The following is a 21,368-nucleotide window of genomic DNA, read 5'->3' on the forward strand; positions in this document are numbered from 1 at the left end:
AAGATTCAAATTTTTGTTTAGGATGTAGTATAATTGCATAAAATTTATAGCAAAAAACATTAAGATGATGAAATGTAGGTAGTTGTTTGTAAAGTGGTCTCTTCTTAGATAACAATGGTGATGGTGTTCTATTTATAAGACAAACAACAGTTAAAATGCACTCCCCAAAAATTAAGTTGAACCGGTGACTAAAAGAGAAGAGACCTAGCTACATTTAGGATATGACGATGTGTATGCTCTACAACTCCATTTTGTTGCGGACTATAGACACAAGTGCGCTGAAATTCTACACTACTGTTGCAATTGAGAATGTAACAACCCGAAATTTTCTACTTAATTTAAGGTCGCTACTGTATTCATACCATAAACATTGAATGCGGAAGACTTCATTTAAATTCCATAAAACGTAACCTTTATCTTAGAACACAGCCATGGACTGACGTGTTTCGAAAACATCTTTAAAACGACACAACAAAAGACTCGAAATAAAATAAATAAACGTTTAGGTTTAAAACATCTTATTCTATCCTAAGTCTAAGAAAATAAATGCCACTATCCTATGCATGTGCCATGATCTCGAGTTGCGATGCCGTCGTCAGCCGTACAGGAACGCCTTGCCTTAACCTGAAAAATGTAGTAGCACATGGCTTGAGTATTTAAAGAAATACTCAGTAAGTGACCCCACTATTGGGGTTAAATGCAACAATCACATGCAATAATATGATGGGACCTATCTTTCGTTTTGTTTCATTTCGTTTCGTTTCGTTTCGTTTCATTTTCGTTTCGTTTCGTTTTCCCTACGGTGTAATCCTAACAGGTAATCGTGGACGTGTACCATATACTCTAAACGTAGCCCATACGTGCGAGTATGGGCTCACCAGCTAGTTCGCACACCGCTGGGCCACTATCCCTAGCCGGTGGGCATGCTCTGGGGGCCCACTGGGACCCGTTAAAACTAAAACCGTCACGGCAGCGCTATGCAGGGCATAACGATCGTTGTCCTACCATTTGGATGTACGCGTCCGTACCCTCGTGATGGGATAGGGGTATCCCCCCAAATGCATGATCACACAATATGCATGAGGTCCCACTAGTCCTACAATCATCATTTAATGAACATAACCCCGTGTCACGTTTTCATGCTTACATGTCATTCTCATTCTCATTTCGTTACATCATACATATTCCTAGCGGGGTTATGTATCATGCAATTTACCGTATTTCATGTCATACAATTCATTTAGTTACATTTCAATACTCATACAACAAGCCATAATCGTACAAGGGCCACACATCGTCACATGCATTCATATCACATCAACTAAGCAGCATAAATAACATACATTCACGTTCACATGATTTTGTACGTAAGCACAACAATCTAGCATACAATGTATCATATCATAACCAAGTCATAACGTAAACACTTCATAGTCATATCGTTCTCTAACTTCCCATGGCCTTAACGTTCTTATACCTATCACAGACATATCATTACGTGACGTACCTTAGTCATATCGTCACAAGAACGTACCCTAACGCTATCGTTCTATCAATCTATCACAAACCTACCCCTTTCTACCCATAACCTAACCGTATTCTTTCATCAATCTCTCCTATCCATAGCACTCCGGTATGTAACCTAACTCTAACGTTTCATGAACGTATCTTACTCCTATCGTTACCTTTCGTTTTGTGCATCCTTCTCGTACCCTATCTCAAACATATCATTGAGCACATCGTACAATAATTATTATCATACAAACCACCTATAATAACATAACATAACATATAGAAAGCATATCGATCCACAGACAATTCACACATATCAATACATATGACACGTACAGAACCACAGGGCACGTGTCAACATCAAATATAACCATGTCGATAGTAAGGTCACTTACCTGGCCAGCTTAAGTCGTTGTCACGAATATATGTTTAATTCAAGTTCAGTTCCGTCCTTTGAAATCCGAGTCAACCTATATGAGCCCATGACATTAGTTTCAGGTTTGAACTCTACAACATTATTTCTCTAATTTACATTGGTCCATTGTTAAAGGTCTGAAATGTTATATATCTATAATTATATTTTTATTAAAAATCTTATTTTTCATACTGTTGTATAAGAAAGTAGATACAGCTTTTTCAAGTTATTCTGTGCTTTACTACTCTCTGTGTTTACCCTCTGCATTTACCTTTTTCCCTCTATATTTAGTTTGTGGTTTTTAATTCCCTAATCTTCCTTCTTTTTTTTTTTTATCTGTTTCCTTTTAATTCTGTTGTCATGCTTTCCAAATTTCCAGTGATCCCTGTTTCCAAATCATTCCTTATCTCAGTGTTTCCTATTCAAAAGTTTTTTTTGGGCCATTCTATCTTTAATCTATTCACTTCGCTACTGATAAAATTTTAATCTAACATTACTAATCTGCGTGATTGACCAGAATCATTGACATTTAGTTTTAACTCAGATCATTCTAATAATTAAATGAAGATCTAGTTGTGATTTCTAAAAAAAATAGGATAAAAGAAAATAAAGATTTAATATATACCTTGTTGATCAGATCTATCTTCACGTAAATCTCCTGTGAATCTCAATTAGGTGAATCTCATTTTTTTCTCAAGTAAATCTTACGATTATTGATCTTCTGTTTCTTTTTTTCCAGTAACTCGCTGGCATAAGGATAGGTTGAGGAGAGATAATTGTGGGGAGGGACTAGAGGTTAGTGGAGAGAAGTGGGGAAAGGTTTTTTTTTTTTTTAATTAATTAATTAATTTATTTATTATTATAATTTTAACTATTTTTATAATTATTTTTATTCGTTTATTTCTTTATTTATTTTTGGGCTATTACATTATATCCCTCTAAAACAAACTTTCGTCCTCGAAAGTGTTTTAATATTGGAATAACTCGGGTCCTTATTTTAAGAGTTCTTTGTTAAGTCTTCAAGTTCCACTAAGTAAAAATTCTTAACAAGTATATCCTAATTCGTATGAGTCATAACATTTATTTGCATGGGTAAAACTTTCATAAGCCTATCACTTTGTATTCATAAAATCTTTGATTCCTTATAAGGTTTTTGTCTGATAGTTAGGTATTTTAAATCTTAATTTATATTCAAAAGGGTCTTTTGGCCATTTACCCCCAAATCTTGGTTTAATTCTTCAACATATTCCAATGGCCTTGTAACTTTGTGTAATCCCATTACACCATGTCATAAGGCTCCTCATCAAATTTCATGTCATTTAGAGGTCACTTTGGTAATAAACTAGTGGTACGTAATTATAGGGTATTTCAGTCATTTTACACCTACATTTGGTTTAGCTCGTTATCATAACCTAATGGTCACCAAATTTCGTACATAATTTTATCATGCCATATTGAGTCTTCTTCTAAAATTTCATGGACAACATAATTCATTTAGGGTTTATGGCTCAGGCACTTCATTGAAATAAATGTTCGCGTGTACAATAAGGTTGACAAACTTACTCAATCTGAATAGTTTCTCTCTTTTGTTTTCAATCTCCTGGATCAATAGTTTTACTAGTTTCTGCTTTACATCGTTCTCCAAATCAAATTCTCTAAACTTAGCTATAGGTTCACTCATTGACCTTTCTGTCCATACATTCTCAAAATCTCATTTTTAAATATCCAAAATGACATTTTCTTTTGATCCAATTTTTTTTTCTTTCTCTCCCTATCATTAAAGAAATACAAAGAAAAATTTCGAGGATACATTTTCTTTTGTATCATTGTGTGTTCATGCACCGGGGGATACCCCTTCATCTTTTACGATGGTACGAATGCGTACACTACAAGACAAGGAAATGGTCATTATATTTGTTATAATGCTATGAAGGTCGCTATTCCTAACGGGTGTCCAACATCAACAGCTCTAAGATAATGCTCGTCTGACAAGAAAAGGGCCCAAGGTGTGTGCGAACCGACAGGTGGGTTTGTACTCGTACATGTAGATCATGAGTAGCACATTAAATACACATCAAATTAACTGGCTTAGGATAGTTGCCTAAGAAACATAGACTAATATGAAAGGTTCCGCTCATGATTGTATGTGCTTGCATCTAACCCCAATAGCGGGCCACTTACTAAGTATTTATCAAAATACTCAAGTCGTGTGCTACTCTTACTTTTTCAGGTAAAGGCAAGGCACCCTTGTACGGCTGACGGTGGAATTGCAACTCAGGAAACCATGACACATGCATAGGAGAGTTCACAAAATTTTAATTTCGTAGATTATACATTAGTATAAGTTAGTGTGCATTTAATTTTGTAGCATATAGGTTAGTCTAGGGTCGTTTTATTGTATGTTATTTCAATTTTTTGTATTTTATTTTAAAGACCTTCTAGAAAACATGTAAGTCCACCACAAAATCTTTTGATAAAGTTTTGAATATAGTATTTTCCCATAAAATGTTTATGATATGTATACAATAGTGACTTTAGGTTAAATAAGAATCTAAGGTCGTTACAGATTCTAAACACATAAAAAATGAATGCTATGAATTGTCTCTATGTGATTTGTTGTTTACTTTTGCATCAACTTTTAATGTCTTCACTTGTTTATCTCTCCAATTTTCTATTATAAGGAAGGTGATTTGTTGTTTAATTGCCTCTATGTGTTGGTTACCTTGGAAAGTGACTATTCTTAATTATAAGGAAGGAGAACCTCTAATGGTCTATTGCAAGTAGAAGTCCAATGATTTAGGTAAATAAGGGTGTTGCATGATGCCAAATTTTCAATGACACCATCTTATAGATATATATATATATATATATATATATATATATATATCTAAATTTATATAATGGATAGTTTTTTTAAATAAAAAAAGGTTCAGTCATTGAAAGTATATTATACCACACGAAAAAAAGTGATTATCGATATTCAACTTCCATGACGATTTATAAAAAAAAAAATTATAGTTGGTTTAGAAGTTCAATACTTTTTAAGTTCAAAAGTCAAGAATTCTTTCATGCTTAATAGTTTATACAACTTCATATAGTCTTGGTTGTTCTTTTTATTATTATTATTTTTTGTTAAAAAAAAAAAGAGTGGAAAGTTCAAAATTTTAATCTCTTATTCCAAGACTAAAAAAAAAGAGTGGAAAGTTCAAAATTTTAATCTCTTATTCCAAGACTTTTTAACTTAATTTGTATCCATATGACATAAATTTCCAATACAACCACCATATGCTTCTGTTTAACCAAGAATATTGTAAGTGACCATATACTCAGTAAGTGACTCCACTAATGGGGTTAGATACAAACACATGTAATCATGTGTAGGACCTATCATATCAGTCTCTATTCCTATGTGGCCATACATAACGAGTTAATTGGATGTGTATTTACTATTATACAAACGGTCCACACATGCGAGTATGAACCTACCAGTCGGTTCGCACACCTCCTGGGCCCCTTTCATGGTCGGGCGAGCATTCTCTGAAGTTGTTGATGTCGGACACTCGTTAGGTGTAGCGACCGTTGTATCATTATGATAAACATAATGGTCATTTTTCTGCCTCGTAGTGTACGCGTTGTACCATCGTAAAAGAAGGCTATTCCCTCGTGAATGAGATCCCAACCTTTTTTTTTTCATTATCATGTAAGACAACCTATTCCATTTTTTCTTCATATCATATCATTTTTATCATAGCTTTCTTTGAAAATCTCTTCCCACATTTATCTCTCCTCCATACGTCCTTACCCAAGAAAGTCACCGTTACTGTAAAAAGAAACAGAAAAACAACGATTGTCAGATTTACTGAGTAAAAAATGAGTACCCAATTGAGATTCACAGTCAATTATAGTTAATTATAGTTAGATTGGCAGTCAAAAAATCCCTTCCCACAATTACCTTCATTTTCTTTTATCCTATTTCTTTTTTTTGAAATCACAGTCCATTATAGTTAGATCTTCATTAAATTATTACAATGGTTTAGATTTGGAAACATGGATCCACTAGAAATTCTCAATACATGAGAACAAAATTAAAAGGGAGCAGAGTAAATACAGATAAAAAAAAAAGAGATTCAGGAATTAAAAAACACTCTATCTACTTCCTTTTATACCACAGTAACAAAAAAATATAATTATAGATATATAACATTTCAAGACTTTTAACAATTGACCAATGTAAACTAGAGAAATAATTTTATAGAATTCAAACTTGAAACTAATGCATGGTCTCACATAGGTTGACTTGGATTTCAAAGAATAGAATTGAACTTTCATTAAGGATATATTTGTAACAACAACTTAAGCTAACCAGGTAAGTGGCCGTACTATCGGCATGGTTATATTTGATGTTGACACGTGCCTGTGGTTCTGCACGTCTCATATATACTGATATGTGTGAATCGACATGCTTATATTATGTTTATGTTATGTTATAATATGTGGAAGTGGAATTGAAAATACAATCTCCATTAATATTTACCCCTTTAAATAGAATAGAAGCTACCAACCTACTAGAAACAAGAAGAAAATATACTAATAAATATATTCGATAACTAATTATAGTTATATTGCAAAATCAAATTGTTGTCTTCACCAAGCTTTACCTAAGAAAATAAATTGTTGTCTTTCCAAATCTTCAGTGAAAACATCTGCCAACGAAGTCGAGTAAGTTAAGCTGTAGGAGAAAATGTCTCTTTGTAATCAATACCTTTAACCTGAGTAACCTTTTGCTACTAGCCGGGCTTTACAATAGTTAACAGAATCATCAAAGTTGTATTTAATCTTGTACACCCAACGACAGACAATTACTTTAGGCCAGGTGGTAGATGAACAAGAGACAAAGTACAATTATGTCCCAAAGCAGCAATTTAAGCATTCATAGCCTGCTGCAATAATGGGTTGCCAACTGTCTCATCGTAGGTTTTAGGTTCTGTCTAAGTTGTAATAAAAGCTAGAAAAGCACATTGCCAACTGTCTCATCGTAGGTTTTAGGTTCTGTCTAATTTGTAATAAAAGCTAGAAAAGCACGTTGCCAACTGTCTCATCGTAGGTTTTAGGTTCTGTCTAAGTTGTAATAAAAGCTAGAAAAGCACGTTGCCAACTGTCTCATCGTAGGTTTTAGGTTCTGTCTCTAAGTTGTAATAAAAGCTAGAAAAGCACGTTGCCAACTGTCTCATCGTAGGTTTTAGGTTCTGTCTAAGTTGTAATATAAAAGCTAGAAAAGCACGTTGCCAACTGTCTCATCGTAGGTTTTAGGTTCTGTCTAAGTTGTAATGAAAGCTAGAAAAGCACGTTGCCAACTGTCTCATTGTAGGTTTTAGGTTCTGTCTAAGTTGTAATAAAAGCTAGAAAAACACGTTGAGTAGGAGAAGAATGAGAGAATGAAAGATAATGGTGTAGAGGATACATAGTGCCACTAGAAGACATCTCATAATCATTATGCAAAGATGGAGGCTATTTGGTACGAGTAGAACTGATATATCAGGTCGGATAGAATTAGAATTAGTGGGTGAATCACAAGAACGAACAGAAGGTGAAGAAATTTCGAGTAGGATAGAAGTAGAATTAGTGGGTGAATCTTCAGAAAGAACAAAAGCTGAAGGAGATGATGAAATAGGAGGAAAATAGATGTTTAAGTTAGATGAATCTGGGAGTGGTAAAACGAGAGATGAAGGAGCTAATCTTATAGTTTGTGAAGCTGATGAAAATGGAAAATCATCTTCACTAAATTTAACATCGCAACTCATAAACAATTTGTTAAATGGTATGTCATACAACTTGTAACCTTGTGAATACTAAGATATCCTACGAAAACACAAGAAAATTCTCGAGATTCAAATTTTTGTTTAGGATGTAGTATAATTGCATAAAATTTATAGCCAAAAACATTAAGATGTGTATGCTCTACAACTCCATTTTGTTGCAGACTATAGACACAAGTGCGCTGAAATTCTACATTACTGTTGCAATTGAGAAATTTTTAGTAGATTCAAGAGTTACTTGATGTTGCATCTCTTCTTGTACAAGTAATAAATAGGCTTGTATCACATTAGGTAATGAAGTCATCATCAATATGATACATCTCACCGTATTATAAGACTCATTGATCCCCAGAGTAGTTGTATCAACTTATCTTCTTCCCATTGATCAACATGTATTTGACATTCATTATAGGCAAATGGTGTGCGGTGCGCTTTCAATTCATCCTAGAGTGCTTTGAGCTTGGTGAAATATGCTGATAGTGTCATGGTTTCCTTTGACATCGTTGCTATCGACTTTTGTAGCTGAAAAATTGCAAGACCATTCTTTTGTAAGAATTGATTATGAAAAAAATCCAACACTCAATGAGTTGTCCTGAGAGATCAGTGTAAGGTTCTATTTTCTGGATTATGTTAAATTGAGTTAAGAAATTTATGTTACTAATGAAACAAGATGGATGTTCTAATAGGAAACGGCAATCGATCATACTTGGAGAAATTTTGAGGGACGAAAATTTTAAACATACTCGAATTTAGAAAAAAGTCGAATACGGCCAACCAAATAAGTTGTCTTACTATCTGCTATGTTGAACGACTTGTTTGATGTATGATGACACGTGCCTAGTAGCCCTTGCACGTATCATTTACGCTTTATTTTTATGATGTTGTGACTATATTGTATGATGATGTTATTTTGTGATGTGATACGATGTTATATGATACGTTAGAAGACATGGTAAGTTTATGATATGACATATGTTTGACATGAAGAGATATATGATATGATATGATATGATATGATATGATTGACAAGCAATGTGATCAATTGACATAATGCACAACCCCAATATATGCATGGAAAGTTATGATAGAATGATATTATATAAAGAAAAATGCTAGAGGTGTTGTTGTACAGCATGATGAAAGAAAAAATGTTGGGACCTCATGTATCATTGTGTGTTCATGCACCGGGGGATACCCCTTCATCTTTTACGATGGTACGAATGTGTACACTACAACACAAGGAAATGGTCATTATATTTGTTATAGTGCTATGAAGGTCGCTATTCCTAACGTGTGTCCTACATCAACAGCTCTAAGATAATGCTCGCCTGACAAGAAAAGGGCCCAAGAGGTGTTCGAACCGACAGGTGTGTTTGTACTCGTACGTGTAGATCATGAGTAGAACATTAAATACACATCAAATTAACTTGCTTAGGATAGTTGCCTAAGAACCATAGACTAATATGAAAGGTCCCACTCATGATTGTATGTGCTTGCATCTAACCCCAATAGCGGGCCACTTACTAAGTATTTATCAAAATACTCAAGTCGTGTGCTACTCTTATTTTTTCAGGTAAAGGCAAGGCTCTCTTGTACGGCCGACGGTGGAATTGCAACTCAGGAAACCATGACACATGCATAGGGGAGTTCGCAAAATTTTAATTTCGTAGATTATACATTAGTATAAGTTGGCATGCATTTAATTTTGTAGCATATAGGTTAGTCTAGGGCCATTTTACTTTATGTTATTTCAATTTTTTGTATTTTATTTTAAAGACCTTCTAGAAAACATGTAAGTCCACCACAAAATTTTTTGATAAAGTTTTGAATATAGTATTTTCCCATAAAATGTTTATGATATGTATACAATAGTGACTTTAGGTTAAATAAGAATCTAAGGTCGTTACAGATTCTAAACACATAAAAAATGAATGCTATGAATTGTCTCTATGTGATTTGTTGTTTACTTTTGCATCAACTTTTAATGTCTTCACTTGTTTATCTCTCCAATCTTCTAAGGAAGGTGATTTGTTGTTTAATTGCCTCAGGTAAAGCTATATATAGTAGACTGAACCGTATATATATCCCGTCCGTATAGATTTGAAAGATGTACTTTCTATTCTCTGTACTCTCTCTTGTTGTACATACCTGAAGTCATCAATAAAAAAAAATCCTTTTAGCCAGAGTTCTCCTAGCAATTTTCTCTTTCATGTTCTTTGTGTTCATCTGGATCGAGCGTGTGCGTTGTTGTGGATCTAAATTTATATAATCGATAGTTCTTTTAAATAAAAAAAAAGGTTCAACCATTGAAAATATAATATACCACACGAAAAAAAAGTGATTATCGATATTCAACTTCTATGACGATTTATAAAAAAAATAAGTATAGTTTGTTTAGAAGTTTAATACTTTTTAAGTTCAAAAGTCAAGAATTCTTTCATGCTTAATAGTTTATACAACTTCGTATAGTCTTGGTTGTTCTTTTTATTATTATTATTTTTTGTTAAAAAAAAATAGAGTGGAAAGTTCAAATTTTGAATCTCTTATTCCACGACTTTTTAACTTAATTTGTACCCATATGACATAAATTTCCAATACAACCACCATATGCTTCTGTTCAACCAAGAATATTGTAAGTGACTATATACTCAGCAAGTGACTCCACTAATGGGGTTAGGTACAAACACATGTAATCATGTGTAGGACCTATCGTATCAGTCTCTATTCCTATGTGGCCATACATAACGAGTTAATTGGATGTGTATTTACTATTATATAAACGGTCCACACATGCGAGTATGAACCCACCAGTCGGTTCGCACATCTCCTGGACCCCTTTCATGGTTGGACGAGCATTCTCTGAAGTTGTTGATGTCGGACACTCGTTAGGTGTAGCGACCTTCGTATCATTATGATAAACATAATGGTCATTTTCTGCCTCGTAGTGTACGTGTCTGTACCATCGTAAAAGAAGGCTATTCCTTGATGCATGAGATCCCAACATTTTTTTTTTCATTATCATGTAAGACAACCTATTCAAATTTTTCTTCATATCATATCATTTTTATCGTAGCTTTCCTTCCCACAATTATCTCTCCTCAACACATCCTTACGCCACAAAGTCACAATTACTGCAAAAAGAAACCGAAAATCCCTTCCCACAATTATCTCTCCTCGATACGTCCTTACGCCAGAAAGTCACCGTTACTGCAAAAAGAAACAGAAAAACAACGATTGTCAGATTTACTTGAGGAAAAAAATGAGAATAACTTTTACCCAATTGAGATTCAATGGAGATTTACGTGAAGATAGATTTTATCAGCAAGGTATACATTAAATCTTCATTTTCTTTTATCCTATTTCTTTTTTTGAAATCACATTCAATTATAGTTAGATCTTCATTAAATTATTACAATGGTTTAGATTTGGAAACATGGATCCACTAGAAATTCAGATTTGGAAACATGGATCCACTAGAAATTCTCAATACATGAGAACAAAATTAAAAGGCAGCAAAGTAAATATAGATAAAAAAAAAGAAGGAGATTCAAGAATTAAAAAACATAAACTAAATATAGAGGGAAAAGTAAATACAGAGAGCAAGAAAGCACAAAATAACTTGAAATAACTCTATCTACTTCTTTTATACCACAGTAACCAAAAAATATAATTACATATATATAACATTTCAAGACTTTTAACGATTGACCAATGTAAACTAGAGAAATAATTTTATAGAATTCAAACTTGAAACTAATGCATGGTCTTGTTGAACACAACTCACTGTGGGAAACACTCGCACTCTTTATTAAGACCAATCGAGAAGAGAATACAAGACACTCTGTAGAATACTTCTGCTTTTTATTGTTTTTAGATTTCTTGGATGAATAACCTAGGTAGGGTGGAGAGGTATTTATACTAAGAGTAAACAATCTATATTTAACCAATCTAAATCTAGACCTAACCGATTTGAATCTAGACCTAACAAATTTGAATCTTTCTCCTAAAATATCTAGATCTCTTTCTCTTAAAATCTCTACTAAAATAAATATACTGGGCTCGTACAATAATTGGGCTTGACTCTATTGGGCTAGTGATGATATTTCAACACTCCCCCTCAGCACTAGTCCTCATTCGCTGCACCATGTTGAGCTGACAGCGAAAACTCTCATGTTTGCCAGTATTTAGCCCTTTTGTAAACAAGTCTGCCACTTGGTCATCTGTCTTGATTTGCTGTATCTCGATTTCTTCCTTTAGAACCTTCTCTCTAATGAAATGGTTGTGCACCTCCACATGCTTTGTTCTAGCATGAAACACCGGATTTTCTGCAAGGCGAATCGCAGATTGATTGTTGCAATAAAGTGGTATTGGATACTCAATTTTCTGGTGCCAATCTTCCATCAAAAGTTTTAAGCATGTATTTTCCTGAGTTGCTCCAGCTACTGCTCTGTACTCTGCTTCTTTAGTTGACAATGATATTGTTGGTTGTCTTTTGTTACACCAAAAAATTGTTCTTGAACCGAGCTTGAACACATACCCAGTGATTGATCTTCGGGTATCGTGGTCTCCTTTGACATATCTTAAGGTCGGTCGAGCTGCATCCAAATAAGATTTCTTTAGATTTTGCATATATTGATCAATGACTCCAACTTCATTTTCAAATTTTTTTGGTTGGTCCATGTAGAACTCTCTGTTTAACTCTCCCTGCAAGAAAGCATTATTCATATCCATCTGCTATAATTTCCAATCTTTATTTACCGTAAGTACTGGAGGAACTTGTACGATAATGATCTTTGCCACTGGACTAATCGTTTCATCATAATCTAGTCCATATTCTTGAGAGAACCCTGAATCTATAGTCTGAGCTTTGTATCTCACGATTGATCCATCCGGGGTACACATTATTTCGTAAGCCCACTTGCAAGAGATGAGTTAGGTATCTCTTGGTCTTGACACTAATTCCCAAGTCTGATTTTGTTCTAGGGCTATAGTTTCTTCCTCCATTGCTTTCTGCCAAGCTGAGTTTTGTGATGCTTCTTCATATGTCTCTGGCTCATTAACTTTGTCTTCTACTGCGTTGACATACTCTAGATTTTCCTTTAGGATTATTTCTGAATGTCTAAGTTGTTGAGGTGTCATTTCATTTTCACTAGGCTCGCTTGGTTGAGTCACTTCTTGCTCGCCAACACTAGTGTCACTTGAATCTTCAGGCATATCAGCACTTGAGCAAATGTGTACAATTTGCTCCCCTGTCTTTTGTGGAAGAATCTCTTCAGTTTGCTCCCCTATGTTCTGGAGAAGAATCTCTTCAATTTGCTCCCCCATGCCCTGGAGAAGAGTTTCTTCCGTTTGCTCAAGGCGTGGTAATACTTCCTTCCCTAAGGGCCACCCCTCTTCCATTGCACCGCTTTGATCGTCAATCATGTGGTTTAAGCATCCTGAATCAATGATCCATTCATCCTCATAATCGATATGCTCTTCCATTGTCGCCATGAGTGCTAGCTCGTCTTCTTCTATGGGACATAGTACCTCTGCATCCCATTCATCTTCTATCTTCTTTTTGGATATTGCCACATTGCTTTCAATAGACTTTTTCCTGGACCAACAATCTCTAGACATGTGGCCCTTTTTCCCGCAATAATAGCAAATACCACCAAATCTCATTCTTTGGAAACTCTTGTTGTCGTTCTTCTGAGCTCTCTCAGGTTGTGCAATCCCTTGGTGGCTTCTTCTTTTGTCACCATTGTATCCACGTTTGGTAGACGGCCTATTATTGCTCCGACTTTCACTTGTGTAGAGTGCTTCTTCTTCACCCTTCAATGTGAAGCCTCCCATTTGTTTAGCCCTGGCTTCTTGGCTGGCTAACAAATTTTTGAACTCTACAAGTGTTGGTTGAGTGGGCCATCCTTGTATAGCAGTAATGAAGCTTCGATATTCTGGTCGTAATCCGTGGATTATAATCCTCTTCATTCAAGATTCTACAATGGCGGACTTTGGGTCTAGTTCAGTAATCTCTCGACAGATTGATTTGACCTTGTGGAAGTACTGAGCAATTGTCATATCACGTTGTGTAATTGACAACAACTCATTCTCCAAAAGTTGTAGCCTCGTATCGTTCTTCTTTGAGAACAACATCACGAACGTGTCCCATGCTTCTTTCGGCGTCTTGTCATCCCAAATATGTTCTACATCTCTTCTCCGATTGTGGTCTTCAACGCAAACATTGCTTTGCCTGCTTTGATTCTCCATTTGCGCCAGGCGCCGTTGGAATCATCCTCTGGCGGCGTAGTTTCGCACCCGCCAACGATCTCCCAAAGATCCTGTCCTTGTAAATAGGACATCATGCATGTTGCCCACGTGTTGTAGTTGTTGTTGTTGAGTTTCTTAATTCCTCCAACAATTTGGAAATCACCCATCGTGTTGGCCATACCTCAGTAATACCAAACAAGTTCTTTTGACACAAGACTTGCAGAGTCACAGACTTCTCACGACAGAAAAGAAACTCACTCACCACTAATCTCAAGAAATCGTTTCTGATGTGGAAGATCATACAGAGCTGCAACCACAGAGCATACTAAGGATTCCAAGAGATCAGATAACCTACACTAACCTCGCTCTGATACCAAATGTTGAACACAACTCACTGTGGGAAACACTCGCACTCTTTATTAAGATCAATCGAGAAGAGAATACAAGACACTCTGTAGAATACTTCTGCTTTTTATTGTTTTTAGATTTCTTGGATGAATAACCTAGGTTGGGTGGAGAGGTATTTATACTAAGAGTAAACAATCTATATTTAACCAATCTAAATCTAGACCTAACCGATTTGAATCTAGACCTAACAAATTTGAATCTTTCTCCTAAAATATCTAGATCTCTTTCTCTTAAAATCTCTACTAAAATAAATATACTAGGCTCGTACAATAATTGGGCTTGACTCTATTGGGCTAGTGATGATATTTCAACAGGTCTCACATAGGTTGACTTGGATTTCAAAGGACAGAATTGAACTTTCATTAAGGATATATTTGTGACAACAACTTAAGCTAACCAGGTAAGTGGCCGTACTATCGGCATGGTTATATTTGATGTTGGCACATGCCTGTTGTTCTGCACATCTCATATATACTGACTGACATGTGTGAATCGACATGCTTATATTATGTTTATGTTATGTTATAATATGTGAATTGTATGATAATATTTACGGTGTGATGTGTTCAATGATATGTTTGAGATATGATACGAGAAGGATGCACTAAACGTAATGTAACTAGAAGTAAAAGATGTGTTCAGGAAACGTTAAGGTTAGGTTACGTCTCGAAGTGCTTTGAAAATGAGAGATTGATAAAAGAATATGGCTAGGATATGGGTAGAAAGGGATGAGATTATGATAGATTGATAGAATGATAGCGTTAGGATACGTTCACGTAATGATATGACTATGATATGTATAAGAATGTTAAGGCTATGATAAGTTAGGGAATGATAAGACCACGAAGTGTTTACGATATGATATAATTATGATACGAAATGTATATGATGGATGTATATATATTGTGATATGATATGAAGGTGATATGAAACATGTTACGGTACGAGATATGTGATAAATTGACATGTTTATGATATGACATATTGTGATGCGATATGTTATGAGATGATATGTATATGATGAAAATGATTATGTCTGGAAGCATGGAATGTTATGATATGATACACTTATATAATTTGAATGATATGATATGATTGACATGCAAAACGTCGAACTAGCATGAAATACAACCGCAGCGTATTCATGAAAGATATGATAAGTGATATATAAAATGATATGAGATGTATGGAACGCTAGCAGGGTTGTATTAAATCATAATGAAAATGAAAAATGTTGGGACTTCATGCACTATGGTGTGCTCATGCATTGGGGCATACCCCTTACCTTCCACGATAGTACCGACGCGTACGTTACGAGATAGGAATACGATCTTTATGGTTATCATAATGCTGCGATGATCGAGCAGGAATACGATCGTTATGTTTATCATAACGCTGCGAGGGTTAGGCAGGGGTACGATCATTATGGTTAACCTAATGCTGTCCTGACGGTTACTAGTTATAACGGGTGTCTGGCCTAAGGAGCTCCCAGAGTATGCTCGCCTGACAAGAAAGGTGGCCCAGTAGTGTGCGAACTGACTGGTGAGTCCATACTCGCACATATGGGCTGTGTGTAGAATATATAGTACACATCCAAATTACCTGTTTGGACAGTATCGTAGGAAAATGGATTTAAATGATAGGTCCCATTATTGCATTTGCATGTTCTTGCATTTAACCTCCAATAGTGGCGTTACTTATTGAGTATTTCTTTGAATACTCAAGCCATGTTCTACTACATTTTTCAGGTTAAGGCAAGACATTCCTATATGGCTAACGACGACATCACAACTTGAGACCATAGTATAGCACATGCATAGGTTAGTGATATTTATTTTCCTAGACTTGGACTAGAATATGATGTTTTAAATTTAAACGTTTATTTCTTTTATTTAGCCTTTTGTTGTGTTTTTTTAAAGGTGTTTTCGAAACACGTAAGTCCATGGCTATGTTTTAAGATAAAGGTTATGTTTTATGGGATTTAAATGAAGTATTTTCGCATTCAATGTTTATGATATGTATACAGTAGCGACCAAAATTAAGTAGAATAAACATGAACTTTGAAATAAGATGTCATATTGATCTTAATTTCTTTAATTAAGGTCAAATTTATCTCTGGGAGGGTAAAACATGTACAAATAAGTATCAAAATGTCTATACTGAGCTGAACGACAGAGTTTTGAGTCGATAAGCTACACCGAGTCGAGTCGAGCTGCGTTGAGCCGACTGAGCTAAAGGATTCAACGTCGGCATGCGCAACAAGTATCACTTGATGGAGAAGATGCGTGTGTGGGTTGTGAATCGGGTCAAGGCACAGAGTTTGTGTCGTTCTCTTGGGTTGTTTCTGCGATGCGCAGGTTGTGTCCGATGGTACTGGACTCAATTGGGCCTAATAGTTGAAGTGGGTCCAGGATCGATGCTGCAGGTGGGCCGAGCATTGCAAGTGGGCGTAAGGGCCTTGTTTGTAACTACTCGGCTTTGCACTAGTCCTGGGTCGAGCCTTGGGTTTGTCTTAATTTGAGTGAGGGGTTGTAATCATGGTTTACAAGAAACCATAGGACGTACTTTTTTCGTTTGTAACTACTAGGTTACTTAGAAACCACAGTACTCAGCGATTGAAATCACCGATTTGCGTTCATCGAAAAACCACAACGATCGTTCATGTTCTCTATTACTCGCATTTCCTTTATTGTAGGGATGTGTTGTGAGGGAAGACTGGGGCATGGCTTCATTTTGTGTATACTTCGCGTAGGGGAGGGCACGTGGGTAGAATGCGCGAGGATTCTGGCACTGCACTGAAATTCTTGGGCCTTTTCCAGTGACTATTATCCTTTTTTTTTTATAACCATTACGAACACAATTTAAAATTCAATTTGATTTTTTTTTCTAGACAACAATGTTTTCGTGCAACTTTAGTAGAAATCTTGGACATGCTTCGTGTGAGGTGTTTTGGCAGAATATCATGTTTGCTTCAAGAACGATGTAAATATTGGCACTACATTTCAGATGTTTATGAGAAGGGTTTTTGAAACAATACGAGTTTCGAAGAAAAAACAAAGAAAATGCCGGAAATCTCGCGATTTACGGCGAAGGTTACTAATAGGACGTACTATTTTCCTGAGTTCTCACGTTATACCCAAAGGTATCTAAGCAGCTGTCTTTTCCTATGAGTCATTTTGTACCTATGAGAGAGAAGCAGAAAGATTGAGGTGTGGAATTGATAACGTCCTAAGGCTTCGAACATTTGTGACTTCTTAGGTGGGATCGAACCAACGTCGGGGTACTTCGTAACGAGAGGGACAGACGCCTCATCAAGGACAAACATACAACGACAATGCCATCGGCAACAGTAGTCAGGTTCCATGATTAGGGTTCATTTGGACTCTCGGGTGAGGAAAACAGGGCAGCGGATCGCAGGTAAGGTTCTTCAGGTACCAGTGAGCTCGCTTCAGCCAATGTACGACCGGTGCCTTACAACCTGCGTTTGGACACTGACTCTGGGTTGCGTACCCAGTGTCTAGAAGTCGTGCGCCGCAAGTAACCTCTCTACTTGTTGGCTCTGTACTTCAGCTTCGTCGGCAACTTCATTGTATTATACAGCTCGGCTCGACAGTGTAGCTTGGTGGCTGGGCAACTCTACTTAGCAGCTTGGTATACAAATATTATACCAAATCCTAGGTTTTTTATCCTTCTAGAGCCGTTTCAGCTCTTGTTTCAACCATCTAAGACCAGTGTAACTCCATTTTGCTTAAACAGGTTATGATAGGAACGTACCTTGATAAGAAATAAGGTTTAGTTAGGTTTCATTATTAAAAGACTCTAAGTGTATAATATGGTTTTATAGGGAGTAGTTAGGCGTCAGAGTTAACCTATCGCGAGTGACTTCGACCAAGACCAGAGATGTACGTAACCTTACAGTTGGTGTTAGTTGACATGCCATGAATGTGCTGAGAGCTTTGCATGTCATGGATGTGGTGACTGGGAAACTATGATATGCTTACATAATGCTTAACTAAGCCGTGTTATGTAACATGACAAGGGAATGGAATGTTGTATGCATAATTCCATGGAGGTAAGCTTTAGGGACCTCACGCATTTTGTGTCTCACATGCATATGCTTACTTCCCTGTCATGTTATGATGGTACGGACCCATACATTCCATATTATGCTCGCTATATATCATGCAGCCCTTTCCTGTTCTGTGGCGTCCGGTAACGTGTATCACGTGTACCCGACCAAGCCAGGCCCTAATGGGCTCATATTTACATCTGTTGGCCGTGTGTGGAGAAGTACCACATCGACCTTGCCCAGATAAAGTAAGGACTTAAAAGGCCATGTAAAGGGAATGGAAGACAAGTCCCTCTCAAGTTTTTATGCTTGTATTTGTGCATGTGTGCTTTACGTGATTTGCATGTGTTCTAAATGTGTATTGTATGCCTAACCCCAACAGTGGGGCAACTTACTGGTTATTTTATAAAATACATAAGCCATGTGCTACCTACATTTTCAGGTAAAGGTAAGGCTCCCTTGTACAGTTGACGGTGAACATTGCGAAGGCCATGGAAGTTAAAGGGAGGGCTTGTAGGACCGTAGATGCTCTTTTCGAGATTTCCTTTGAATAATAAATAATTGCATTTATTTTTCCTAGTTAGTTGTTGGTGGATTCCCAAGTTAGGTTGATCCTTCGTGTTATGAACCTGATTATAAAAGCCATGTCGTTGTTATTAAGGTTGTTTTATATGAGTTTTCGCATTTTTGCCTTATGAATGCAAGGTAACTTTGCTAATTAGGTTAAAAAAAATTAGAGGAGTTACCGTTGCTATCAAGGCGTTAGGTCATAGATCTAGTACACTGACCTACAATGTACGTCTAAGGCACGTCCATGGTCCTCCAGCAAATGCACCGTCACCGTTAGGTATATGTTCCTCTTTTTTATTTATTTATTTATTTATTTATTTGAATTAGAAATTTTTAATTAGTTGAAGCATACAATAGGGAATGTGTATTTTGTGATTAATGATATGATATGATGTGCTCGTTCTCATGTGTTTAAATGTTAGTATGTTCCATGATGTGACAACATTGGTTGTAATATTATATATCTAGTGGCTACGATTAACGTATGTCTGTATGCATGTGCGGCATGCGTGATTGTATCAAAACGATCGTTATGTTTATCATAACGCTGCGAGGGTCAGGCATGGGTACGATCATTATGGTTAACCTAATGTTGTCCTGACGGTTACTAGTTATAACGGGTGTCTAGCCTAAGGAGCTCCTAGAGTATGCTCGCCTGACAAGAAAGGTGGCCCAACAGTGTGCGAACTAATTGGTGAGTCCATACTCGCACATATGGGCTGTGTGTAGAATATATACTACACATCCAAATTACCCGTTGGGATAGTACCGTAGGAAAATGGATTTAAATGATAGGTCCCATCATTGCATTTGCATGGTCTTGCATTTAACCTCCAATAGTTGCGTTACTTACTAAGTATTTGTTTGAATACTCAAGCCATGTGCTACTACATTTTTCAGGTTAAGGCAAGCCATTCCTGTACGGCTAACGACAACATCGCAACTTGAGACCATAGTATAGCACATGCATAGGTTAGTGATATTTATTTTCCTAGACTTGGACTAGAATAGGATGTTTTTAATTTAAACGTTTATTTAGCCTTTTGTAGTGTTGTTTTAAAGGTGTTTTCGAAACACGTAAGTCTATGGCTGTGTTTTAATATAAAGGTTACGTTTTATGGGATTTAAATGAAGTATTTTCGCATTCAATGTTTATTATATGTATACAGTAGCGATCAAAATTAAGTAGAAAATTTTGGGTCGTTACACGTTTCATCATACAAAAATAACTTTTAACCGAAACGATAGTAAGGTTAGTTACTTGGCTTGCCTTAGCAAGCCTTCTCCTTATACTTGAGTACAATTGGATCCTATTTCTCGATGTTGCTCCAAGTATCATCAGAAGTTTCATTCTATTCGAACGTCCATCTCATTTTCATTAATAACTCACATTTCTAGACTAAATAAACATGAACTTTGAAATAAGATGTTATATTGATCTTAATTTCCTTAATTAAGGTCAAATTTATCTCTAGGAGGGTAAAACATGTACAAATAAGTATCAAAATGTCTATACCGAGCCGAATGACAGGGTTTTGAGTCGATAAGCTAAACCAAGTCTAGTCGAGTTGCATTGAGTCGACTGAGCTAAAGGATTCAACGTCGGCATGCGCAACAAGTATCACTTGATGGAAAAGATGTGTGTCTTAGGTTGTTTCTGCAATGCGCAGGTTGTGTCCGATGGTACTGGACTCGATTGGGCCGAATAGTTGCAGTGGGTCCAGTGATCGATGCTGCAGGTGGGCCGAGCATTGCAAGTTGGCGTAAGGGCCTTGTTTGTAACTACTCGGCTATGCACTAGTCCTCGACCTAGCCTTGGGTTTGTCTTAATTTGAGTGAGGGGTTGTAATCATGGTTTACAAGAAACCATAGGACGTACTATTTTCGTTTGTAACTACTGGGTTACTTAGAAACCATAGGACTAAGCGATTGAAATCACCGATTTGCGTTCATCGAAAAACCACAAGGATCGTTCATCTTCTCTATTACTCGCTTTTCCTTTATTGTAGGGATGTGTTGTGAGGGAAGACTAGGGCATGGCTTCATTTTGTGTATACTTCGCGTTGGGGAGGGCACGTGGGTAGAAGGCGCGAGGATTCTAGCACTGCACCGAAATTCTTGGGCCTTTTCCAGTGACTGGATTATTCTTTTTTTTTTTTTTATAACCATTACGAATACAATTTAAAATTCAAGTTGATTTTTTTTTTCTAGACAACAATGTTTTCGTGCAACTTTAGTAGAAATCTTGGACATGCTTCGTGCGAGGTTTTTTGGCCAGATAATCATGTTTGCTTCAAGAACGATGTAACTATTGGCACTACATTTCAGA

Source organism: Cucurbita moschata, unplaced genomic scaffold, assembly GCF_002738365.1.
Source record: "Cucurbita moschata cultivar Rifu unplaced genomic scaffold, Cmos_1.0 Cmo_Scf00107, whole genome shotgun sequence".
Lineage (NCBI taxonomy): Eukaryota > Viridiplantae > Streptophyta > Magnoliopsida > Cucurbitales > Cucurbitaceae > Cucurbita > Cucurbita moschata.